Raw genomic sequence first — 11534 nt, forward strand, 5'->3', positions numbered from 1 at the left:
TTTGGGCTATAATGGTTGTATTGATGTATAGCAACTTGAAATGCTCCCAAAAATGGCTCCACAGCATGTAAAAATATAATATAAGCTCTGGCGAACTTGGTTCTATGGTAGGTCTTAAAGGGTTAAAAGCCATTGACGACTTTACTGACACGATGTACAGCTCATCACTATATCCAACAATAACAAAGCCAAGCAGAATAACATCACATAGCGCCACTATTATTGACAATATTTTTACTAATGTCATGGATTTCCAAATTAATAGTGGCCTGCTTGTCTGTGATATAACTGACCACTTACCAGTTTTTACTTTGTGTGACTGTGATTTAAAAAAAATAGATACCAAGATTACGATAGCAAAGCGAACAATAAATGAAGAAGCAATTCATGCCTTCAATTTCGATTTAGCACAACAAGATTGGAGTTCGGTGTATGCAGAGTCAGATGTGGACAAGGCTTATGATAATTTTCTAGATATTTTTACTATGTGGTACAATAAACATTGTCCTGTAAACGAACACATGACAAAGAAAAAGATAAAAAGTCCTTGGCTCACAAAAGGAATTATTAATGCTTGCAAAAAGAAAAACAATCTGTATAAACAGTTTATCAAAGTAAAAACAAAAGAAGTGGAACAGAGATATAAAGCATATAGAAATAAATTGACTGATATTATAAGAACGAGTAAACAACTTTATTATAGAAGAAGATTATATGTAAATAAAAACAATATAAAAGGAACTTGGGATGTGTTAAACAACTTAATTAAACAAGGATCTTCTGGAACATCATATCCTGAATATTTTACTGATGCAAATGGTGAAAATCACAACATGAGTAATATTGTCGATAGGTTCAATAAATTCTTCATTTATGTTGGCCCTGAACTAGCAGCGGACATCCCGTGCCATAAAAATGAAAATATCAGTAATATAAAATCAAATCCCTTTTCACTGTTCCTCTCAGCTACAAATGAGCAAGAAGTAATAAATATCACATTAAAATGTAAAAGTAAGTCTTCAATGGATTATCATCAAATAAATATGTCTGTAGTTAAACAGGTTATTCTGAATATTGCTAGTCCCTTAACATATATCTGTAATTTATCATTTCAGTCCGGTTGTTTTCCAAAAAAAAATGAAAATTGCGAAAGTAATACCACTATATAAAAGTAATGACAAACACAGTTTTACCAATTATAGGCCTATTTCTCTACTGCCTCAATTCTCAAAAATTCTAGAAAAACTTTTTAATTCAAGATTAGAAAAATTCCTTGAAAAACATCAAATAATAAATGTTGGTCAGTATGGTTTCAGAACGCAAAGAACCACTTCAGTGGCGATAATTGAGGCAGTAGAATAAATTGCTGATACACTGGATAAAAATAAATATGCAGTTGGTATTTTTGTTGATCTCAAAAAGGCCTTCGACACAATCAATCGCTCAATTTTATTGGATAAATTGGAAAGATATGGTATTCGAGGGAAAGCTGGTAACTGGTTAAAAAGTTACCTAACGGGTCAGGAACAATATGTTAGGATAGGGCATTACCATTCAGAGAAACTTGGTATTACATGTGGTGTTCCCCAAGGGTCAGTGTTCGTACCAACACTTTTCAATGTATACATAAATGATATTTTTGATGTTTCTCAAGTACTTAAACTCATACTGTTCGCAGATGACACCAACATATTTTTCAGTAGCGATGATTATACTGATCTTGTAATGACCGTAAACATGGAGCTAAAATTAATAAAAAAATGGATGGACATAAATAAATTATCATTAAATATAAATAAAACTAAAGCAATGTTTTTTGGTAATTTAAAATATAATATAGAATTACCAATTATCATTGAAGGTGTACCAATTGATAATGTGAGTGAAAACAAATTTTTGGGAGTCGTAATTGATAATAAAATTTCATGGAAACCCCACGTCAGACACATAAAAACCAAAATTTCCAGAACAGTTTTGAACAAAGTGAAACAATTCCTTGATAAAGATGCACTTCGTACTCTGTACTGTACCCTGGTTCTTCCATATCTTACATATTGTGTGGAAGTGTGGGGAAATACATATAAAAATACAACTAATCCATTAGTCACAGTACAGAAACGAGCACTGCGTATTATTCACAAGGCTGGTTATCTAGATCATACTCACAAATTCTTTCTTCAGGCAAAGTTACTTAAATTCCAGGATCTGGTTAATTACAATACATCCATAATTTTGTATAAAGCTTTTACTAAACTTTTACCGGCAAATTTACAAACTAGATTTGAAATTTGAGAAAAGGTTTATAATGTGAGAGGCTTTGGAGAATTCAAATTACCCAGAACTCGAACAACCCGTAAAGGTTTTTGTGTGTCTGTATGTGGTGTGAAAATCTGGAACAGTCTGAGTTTACAATTGAAACAATGCAAAAATATTCATAGATTTAAATTTCTCTACAAACAGTTGGTCTGGTCACAGTATACTTAATGATGGTTTTTAGTGTTCTCTGTAATGTATGTTCTCTTACCATTGCTGGTATGGATTCCAAAAAAAAAAAAAGTGTGCGTATGTATGTACATATATGTACTTGTGTGTGTAGATATATATGTATGTATATGTATGTGTGTTTGTTACTTGTAGTTATTACTGCCTGTTACCTGTGGTAATGCAATTTATAATTTATACATTCTGTATTCAGTTATGAAGGCTCTAATTGTTGTTTGCGAGCTGCCGTTTTAATTATCTAATACTTAAATGTCTAAGTCGCTCCAACTTGTGTCGAGGGATCAGCATGTTGTTAGTGTCACTTTTATTCCACTGACTGTTTCTCCAGCAATGATATTTCTCTGTAAGATCTTTTTCTATTGCTAGAATATTGTCTGAACAGACTGTTTGAACTGAACATGAGCAGGAGGAAGTTTCAGACTGATGAAATAAGACATTAAAATACCACAGTGACAAAGCATTGAAAGCTGAACAGCCTGGATGTTGTTACTTATATGATAACTTTAAAGGAACAACAGAAAATGTCTATCACATTTCCTTTCATTGCACATACAATAAATGTGTTGCTACATACTGCTATTCATCCTTTTCAACCAAAATACAAATACAATTATTATTCATAGTTATTGTGGTGACCTCGTGCTTCAACACCAAACAGGCTGAAAACACTTTAAGGCTAGAAGCAGGTTGCGAGGTTAACATCTGCATGCTTCATTTGTGTAAAAACCTTCCAGGCATCTTTGAAGTTCTGTGAAAATTAAGTGAATCATATGTTTGCAGATCCAACTTAAGGAGTTCATTTCCTGAACTTTAATATTTAACCTATTAAACAGAGACTGTGATCTTATTTGGCTGCCTGTCACCCTCTTAGTGTCAGGGGCTGGGATCTGTGACCTAGCATTTTGAGTTGATTGTTATATTTGTGATTTCTTAGGTACATTGAAAGGATGTTAAATTCTTGTATTGTTATCAGGTTGCCTTGAGTTTTAAGTCTAGTTTATTCTATTTAATCTTGGTTATGAGTTTGTTTCTTTTTACTACGGTATATTATATGGTCTGCATTTGGATCCGTTCCTTAAACACACCCTGCAGTGACACTTAGTTTCCTTTAGAAGCATTGAGGGGACTGTTTAACAGGACTCCAGCTGGTGTTTCTGTGCAGCGATTAGCATCGCAAAGAAAAGAGGAACCCCAACACCAGGTTATACTGTAGAGTCTCCTCATAAGCCGACTTCCTTCCTGCTTTTGCTCTTCTGTTTAGGTGCAAGAGACATACACGTAGCTTTCGTAGCTTTCTCTTTCCCCCTCTTTTTTGTAAGCAGAATTTTCTTGAATTACAAGACTTACTCTCGCCCTACTTTCCTCCTCCCATATTCTCAGAGCTGTTCACTAAAACTTCTCTGTTTCGTTCAGACTACGACACTCCTTAGAGTGTGCGAGATGAATTCTGTCAAAGTCGTGTTTTTGTTTCTGATTTGCATTGTAACATTGTAACACACTGCAGTCTGTAGGTGAGTGAACACTTTTTTAAAAGTCTCTTTTTAACCAAAAAAACCCCAAAAAAACATCAGTATGACAAGTGGGTCATATTTGAAACTGTGTCCATGTGTTTAAATGACATTTGGTTTGTAAATATTATTTCGTACAATTGATTTTTTGTGTGTTGTTCAAATCACAAAAATCACAAAAAAGAAAAGAAAAAAGAAAAGCTGAGTACACTTTCTACTATGTGATAGAGTAGACAGCCAAACCACTCAAACCTTTAACCTGCTCTAACATGCATAGATGAGTCAGCATGTTGCTTGTGTTGTTTTTCCTCTTCAAATTCCTGCCAATGGCTGGATGAGTGTAAACAAGCCTAGTTTAACATTTTAACACAGTTATCACAGCAGTAAAACAACACTGTGATTTAAAAAAAAGGGGGGAAAAATACCTAAACACATTTTTTTCTTTTTAGAAAATTTGAGAAAGAAAGCTTGTGACTTCACACCTGAAAACTGTTAATAACAAACATTTAGAGGAACTCCAGGGAGCTGAGAGTCAGTGAATTGTAAAGAGTGCTAAAACATCATGAGGTCGGTTTAAAGATATAATAAACACAGGGAAACAAGAACACCACTCCATTCATCTCTGATAAGTATGAAATCACATGTTCAACAGGAACCTTAGAACATTTATTCCTTCATTATTTGATCATTTCTACCTCAGACAAGCTCATCTCTGATCCAAAAGATAAACTTGTTCAACTTTGGTCTCTATCCCTGTCTGAGGACTGTGTCTGTGATTCAGGTTGTTTTCATTGATTCAGTTGCAGTAAATAAAACAGAGGAGAAGCAGACTGTCATCACCTTCAGAGTTGGAACACAGTTCAACATCGGGTTTCTCTTTTCAGACCATTCTCTGTAAACTCTATACATGGTTGTGTGGGGAAATGCGACCAGATCAGAAACACAGATCTGAAAGTCGAGTACTGCAGCTGAGAGTAACCACACAACAGACGGCTAAAATAGAGCCTGGGTCTGTAGAAAAACATACATACGAGGCAGCAGAAAAGGAGTCTGTGTGGGTTCACTACTATGTTAACTTCTTACATGTGCTTATGCTGTTCTCGATCAAGCCTGCATATCTTCCCTCTCACTGACACTAACATAAAACTTAAAAACTACAAAAATGTGAAAAAAGCAACACCAGGATGTCAACAAGGAAAACCTTTATTCATAAAGTTCACATGAGCAAAGCCAGGTGTTATGATATCGCATGTAATTCAGTCACAGTGAACTCCCTCTGATGGAGCATGAGCTTAGAACTGATGCTCAGTGGTCACCGCCCCAATATCGTCATAGTCCTCACACAATCTCTGCTCAGCATTGGTTGCTGTTGCCATGGGGATAGTCATTTTCTGTAACATGAGGTCATCAGAGAAATAATACAAAAGCAATCATAAATGATAATGATAAATTATCGAGGAGACTCAGGGAGTTACCTTTGGCTCTGCCTCGATATAGAGACATCACGATGAAAGTGGAGATGAATTATGGACAGAACACCACCAGGTGACAGACTACTCTGATCACAAGATGGAGGGTGGTAGAGTAAGGGGACAAAGCAGAGGTAGGTGGCATATTTGTAGAAGTGGTGGGCGAGGTTGTGGTTGTAGGTTTGCCTGCAGAGAGAATCCCACCTGTTCAGTGAATATGTGGATGAAGTAAGAGGTGAAATTAGAGTGAAGCTCCTCACCTGTGACAGTGATCCAGCTGGATGGAGACTCTCCATGACCGCTGATGTCACACTTGTAGAGGCCTTCATCAGACCTGGAAACATGCTGGATGGTCATGTGACCTGTAGGCTGCTTCCTGATGAGGGAGCCATCTTTATAGAAAGCAGCTGGGAGGTTGGAGGGAGTGGTCTTTGTTTCACAGAGCAGAGTGACGTCATCTCCCTCCATCACAGGGAGGACAGGACTCTGCAGGATCACTGATCCACCTCAACACAGAGACAAACTACAGCATTTCATCCATTTACACACAGCTTCATCAACACTAACTCCACACACTCAGCTTACCAGTGACTGTCAGGTTAACCATGTTACTGATGGGACCCTCTCTGGACTCACACCAGTAAACTCCACTCTCCATGTGTAGATGTGACCGACATTACAGGAAGAACCAGCTGGTTTTCCCAATCATCTGTTCCACACTGAGTCCTGTGTTGTTTGCTTGTGTTTCTCCTCAGAGTCCATCCAGCAGAGCTGTCGTCCTCCTCACAGCTCAGAGACACAAAGTCTCCTTCAAAGAACTGAGAGCTGCTGGGACTCACAGTCAGATCAGCTGTGAGGGGGATGTTTTGGGATTATGTAAACAAAATAAATTATCTTCTTGTAGTCTGTTAGAACCACTCAAGATTCAGACTGTCTGCTTCCTGTGGTTAAATTAAATACTGATCAGTATATTTAGAAACTGGAATTTTTAAGGATGAATATACTTCCTTCATACTTATGAAGGTCAAATATTCAGCAGGCTTCAGCCATCAATTACTGTAATAATTATCATCGCATGCTACAGCAAAGCATAAAAAGGACCAAAGGTATAACCCATTAACTGATTTAAATTGACTGACCTTGACATGTCGAGTGGCTCTGCAGTGACATCAGAACTAAAGAGAAATGACACTGAGGTAAGTTTCAGTTTGACATTCAACAGAACAGAAGAACAAACAGAAAACCACCAGACTGTGGAGAACACAGACGTCATGGGTTTGGTTGAATTACACACTGATGAGTGAAGAAAGTAGGAAACTTCTATATACTACACAGAGTGCTGGCAATCTGTTAATATAACTGCAAAGAAAAGTAAAGAAAGTGAAAGCAAAGAAAGGAGCACTTTATAGAGTACAATTCATACCACGTGTCTGAATGTTTTTGAGGTATTTCTTTGTTTTGTAGTTTTATACTTCAGCTCCCGCACATTTTGGATTCAATCACTGTGTTCCTCAACATTTATAATAGATAAAGTTACACATCATTATATAAGTTGTTCTAACCATCTCAAGCTGCAACATTAAAACAAAACACACACAAATAAATGATATCCAATATCACTGATATAATTTGGAAGAATAAGTACTATTTCTTTAGGTATATCACTTTTTTTTTTGCCTGTTTATCATTATTCAAGAAGGATTCCGACTTTTACTAAAGAGTCAAAAAACTTAACTTATTAACTTTGTTTAAAGTCCTGTGCAGCCATCTGCATAGGTGGAGCATATTAACTGATAACTCAGTGTTTCCACATCAGTTTTCTACACTGTATTTATTTGTAAAGAAAATCTTTGATTTCCTGTTGACCCCTTTTCCTTGTCTCAATAATAATAACATGATCTAATACCTCTCCGATTCTACACGAAACTCACTGTTTAAATTGGAGTACCAACAGATTTTCATAGATCATTACAGTGCACTTACAGAGCAGCCACAGCAGACATCTGTTCTTCATCCTGCTCTCGGTGATAACAGATCAATAGTTTGACCAGCTCACAGTCACTTATAGTCAAACCCTCCTCCTTTTCCTCTGTGACAGGTTGCCAGTGTTGCGGTCATCAGTGAAATGGTTTCTCTGTCAGACTGCAAAAAAGAAAAAAAATCACTAAATGTTAAAACAAGCATTGAAAGTGGCTGAAGTCAATCAGGAAACCACAGACAACAATAAATACATATAAATGAAACCTGCCTCATGCCTTCATTGACAGTTCCCTGTGTTCTGTGTGGCAAACGTTTCTTATATAATATGAGAGAATCTCAAAAGTGATTATCTGTGTATTTGATTAACTTTGATCTTAATCATCTCCTGTGTTGGTCGTGTTGCAGATTTGTGGAAACAATGTGGTTCTTTCTGTAGCTGACTGCAGCTCATCTGAGAGACAGTGACCTGCAGTTGTTTTGATTGCTGCTTCTCTCTGCTTAAACCGTTGACTTGCTGTCAAAAACAGGTAAAACTTCTATTACTGAGACAAAGACCAACACTGTGATTGGTTCTGTTTATCCAAAGTCATCAGTGTGGGAGAGACACATTTATAAAGTCTTTTTTTAACCCCTGACTGTGAAGAAAACAGGAAAGGTTTTATGCACGTTGAGATGTCACTGTCTTTCTGACAACACTGCACCCTTAAATATTACATTGGGGCAGCAGCCTAAACAGAGAAGCCTAGACCTCCTTCTCCCCTGGGCACCTCCTCCAGCTTGTCCAGGGGAACAAGAAATCGTTCCCAGGCAAGCCGAGATACATAATCTCTCGAGGGTGTCCGAGGCTCTGCCCCGGGGCCTCCTCCTGATGGGACGGTCTGAAACACCTCACCGAGGAAGCGTACCTTTCAGATCCCAGAAATACCTATTTTCAATGTGGACGAGCAGCGGCTCTACTCTGAGCTCCTCCTGGATGGTCAAACTCCTCATCCTATCTCTAAAGGAGAAGCCAGCTACCCTTAGGAGAAAGCTTATTTCCACTGCTTGTATCTGCGACCTTGTTCTTTCAGTCACTACCTAAAGCTGTTCCACTCTGCCTGTCGGTCCCAGTTGCTGCCTCCGGAGATTGAAGGGAGCAATCTTCAGCCTGATTGCTCCCTTCACCTCTGATGTCCACCATTTGTTCGGGGGTTACCACCACAACAAGCACCAACCACCTTGCGGCCATAGCTGAGTACAGCAGCAGCAATGGAGGTGTGGAAAATGGTCCGTTTGAGTTTAGTATCCCCAGTCTCCCTCGGAATGCTGTTGAAGCTCTACTGAATGTGGGAGTTGAAGATTTTGGAGATCAGGGCATCTGTCAGATGTTCCCAGTGTACCCTGAGTATACGTTTGGGTGCCTCAGGTCTGTCCAGCATCCTCCCCACCACATGATCCACGTGATCTGGTAACAGAACACCACTTGGGTTCAGATCTGGCAGAGCCTTCCTCCAGGTCTCGCTATCGTTTCCCACATAAGTGTTGAAATCTTTCAGTAGGACAACAGAGTCCACAGGTGGAACACCTTTCAGCACACCGACTATATCTAGCCAGTACCTCTCAACCTCTTTGCCTAAACTCGGGCTCCTTCCAGAGAGGTGACATTCATTGTCCGAATAGCAAGTGTCAGTAGCCAGGGATCAGTCTGCCAGGGTCTCCCGCTTCTTGTCGCCGCCCAGCACGCATTGCACCTACCCCTATAGTGCCTCATATGGGTGGTGGGCCTAAAGGAGGGTGGGAACCATCCTTTAGGACCTTGTTTGTGCTGTGCCGGCCAGGCCCCATGAACTAGGGCCCTGCAGCACAATAAAGTAGCTATTCATGTTAATCAATTTGTTGTTAATGATGCAACATCATTATTTTTTTATTTCTGCTTTGATCTGCTTTGCCACAGACCTGAATAGCACTGCAGTTGTAGTGGATGTTTGTTGTGAGGAGTGCTGCAGACAAAGCTGAGAGCAAACACACCACAGATGGCTAAAGTTAAGCCACAGCCAACGTGTCAGTTACATAGAAAGGTGTCACATGTGAGTCTGCTGGCTGTGATGTACACGAGTCTGTGGAAAACCAGACAGCAGACAGGAGCATGTGTGGGTTTCCTACCACAGTGTAAAGATATGCATGTCATTACTGGTGACATGTGTCAGGGCTGAAGCCAGAACGTGAGGTGGTCCTAAAAGCAGACTTAAAACGGAGGCCCAGAATGAAGTGAACAAGAATTTAATTCACAGTGATGTTGTGACAATAATATTTACATGAAGTAAAAATGAAGTTACTGTAACATGAAGTATGAGGTCTCAGACAAAGTGAGTGTGATGTACTATGAACAGAAGCTATGAGATTACTGTGAACTTTGAACATAAACTGTGATAGACGCAGCTCAGCAAGGGGAACAATGGTGATGGAGTGGCACTGAAAGAGCTGAGTCCGAGTTGGTTTGGGAAAATGACAAGGCAGATCCACAGTTGAAGAATGAAACAGAGATGGCGAACCACTGATCATTCTGTGGAGAGATATGGAGCCAGAAGAGAGGAGTATGTCCTGTCGTGTATGTGAGTTGATTCTGGTCAATCAGGTGGGTTTGCCAGGTTTTAGGTTTTTTTGTTTACTTTGGTTTTGTGCTTATTTATGTGCGTGTTTCTATCTGAAAATGTGAAAAACTTAAAATGTCAAAAATACGCTTTTCATAATATAAATATCATTATATAACTTATAAACACATTTAGAAAGACATGAATTTAATATAATAAAATTTTTTTTTAAATAATCTTAAAATGTTATTCTACAAGATGTCCAGCAATTTAATCTGTTTATTCTTTTAAGGTGATCCTCTGTGGGACCCAGGAAGACCGTACAACTGCATCTCTACCAACTTGAATTGCAGTTTCTCTGCATTCCAGCCTCTTCCGTTTCATGGGAAAGAATTTTCTCTAAGGCAGGAGAAATTATCTCCAAGAAAAGAAACAGCCTCGGCCATCGCACAGCAGAACAAATTCTCTTCTTAAAGAAAAATGAAAAAGTGTTACCTTAAATGCGTCAAGTTTTTATTTTGCAAGTTCATAAGCATTCTCCCTTTCCAGTTCACAATCAATTCAACCCCTAGGTCAAAAATATGTGTAAGAAAATTGGCCTAATATTATATTATAAACATACTTGTCCAGCTGTCCAGTGAATTATGTTATATGTATTTTTCATCGAGAAGTCACACGTAAAACAGAACCACACCATGGCGCATGTTTAAACAAGGAAAATTTACTGAGCAAAATTATTTATTAAAGAAATGGACAACGATTTTTTTCAAAGTTCAAAGCAACACAGCGGTGGCCCAATATCAAACAGAACTCCATTCTGTAGAGTGAGCAGTCATAATGAAGCAGTTCGTTTTATTTTGTAGATTCAAGCTGCTCGTCATATTTTTGGCCACCAGATAGGACTGTGCAAAGCTTCGCGTAATGAGCCGTTTTTCAATACAAGCTTCAATGCGTCAGAAAGCCTCATTTGGCCATCACTGATAAAAAGCAGCTGTGATGTTGGAGGGAGTGGTCTTTGATTTACAAAGCAGAGCGACGTCATCTCCCTCCATCACAGGGAGGACAGGACAGTGCCCTTCATGCCACTCTCGGTAATATCAAATCAACACTGACCAGTTCAAAGTCACTCAAGCCCTCCTCCTCTTCCTCTGTGACATGATGTCGTTGTTGTGGTTATCATGAAAGCAATGGTTCGACTGTTTGACAAAGCTTTCAGAAAGCGTTCAAATGCTCAAACAGAATGATAACTAACTATAAAGGAATAATTTGATGCCTTCTTTGACTGTTAAAACAAATTGTGAGTGGCTGAATTAACTCAGGAAGCCGCAGACAGTAAATCCACATGAATGAAAACATGTCAGTACCTGTGTGATGCCTTCACTGACAGTATGATGTCTATGAGATTTGTGAGCAAAACTTTTCTTTTTGAACCTGAATGACTACCAGTGATTTTGGTTTAAAGATTTTCTTAAACGTGACTTGTGTTGGTCGTGTTGCAGATTCGT

At 38.6% G+C, this 11534-nt stretch overlaps 1 long non-coding RNA gene across 1 annotated transcript; it reads right to left on the minus strand.

Moving 5' to 3' along the window:
• Positions 1-5195: 5195 nt before the first annotated feature.
• On the minus strand, positions 5196-5679 carry LOC113018095 (uncharacterized). Its single transcript, XR_003271692.1, has 2 exons — positions 5486-5679; positions 5196-5401 (listed from the first exon to the last, which is right to left on the minus strand). It is a non-coding gene; the product is annotated as an uncharacterized LOC113018095 (long non-coding RNA).
• Between the last annotated feature and the right edge of the window lie 5855 nt (positions 5680-11534).

This window comes from Astatotilapia calliptera, unplaced genomic scaffold (genome assembly GCF_900246225.1).
Source record: "Astatotilapia calliptera unplaced genomic scaffold, fAstCal1.2 U_scaffold_4, whole genome shotgun sequence".
In the NCBI taxonomy this organism is placed as follows: domain Eukaryota; kingdom Metazoa; phylum Chordata; class Actinopteri; order Cichliformes; family Cichlidae; genus Astatotilapia; species Astatotilapia calliptera.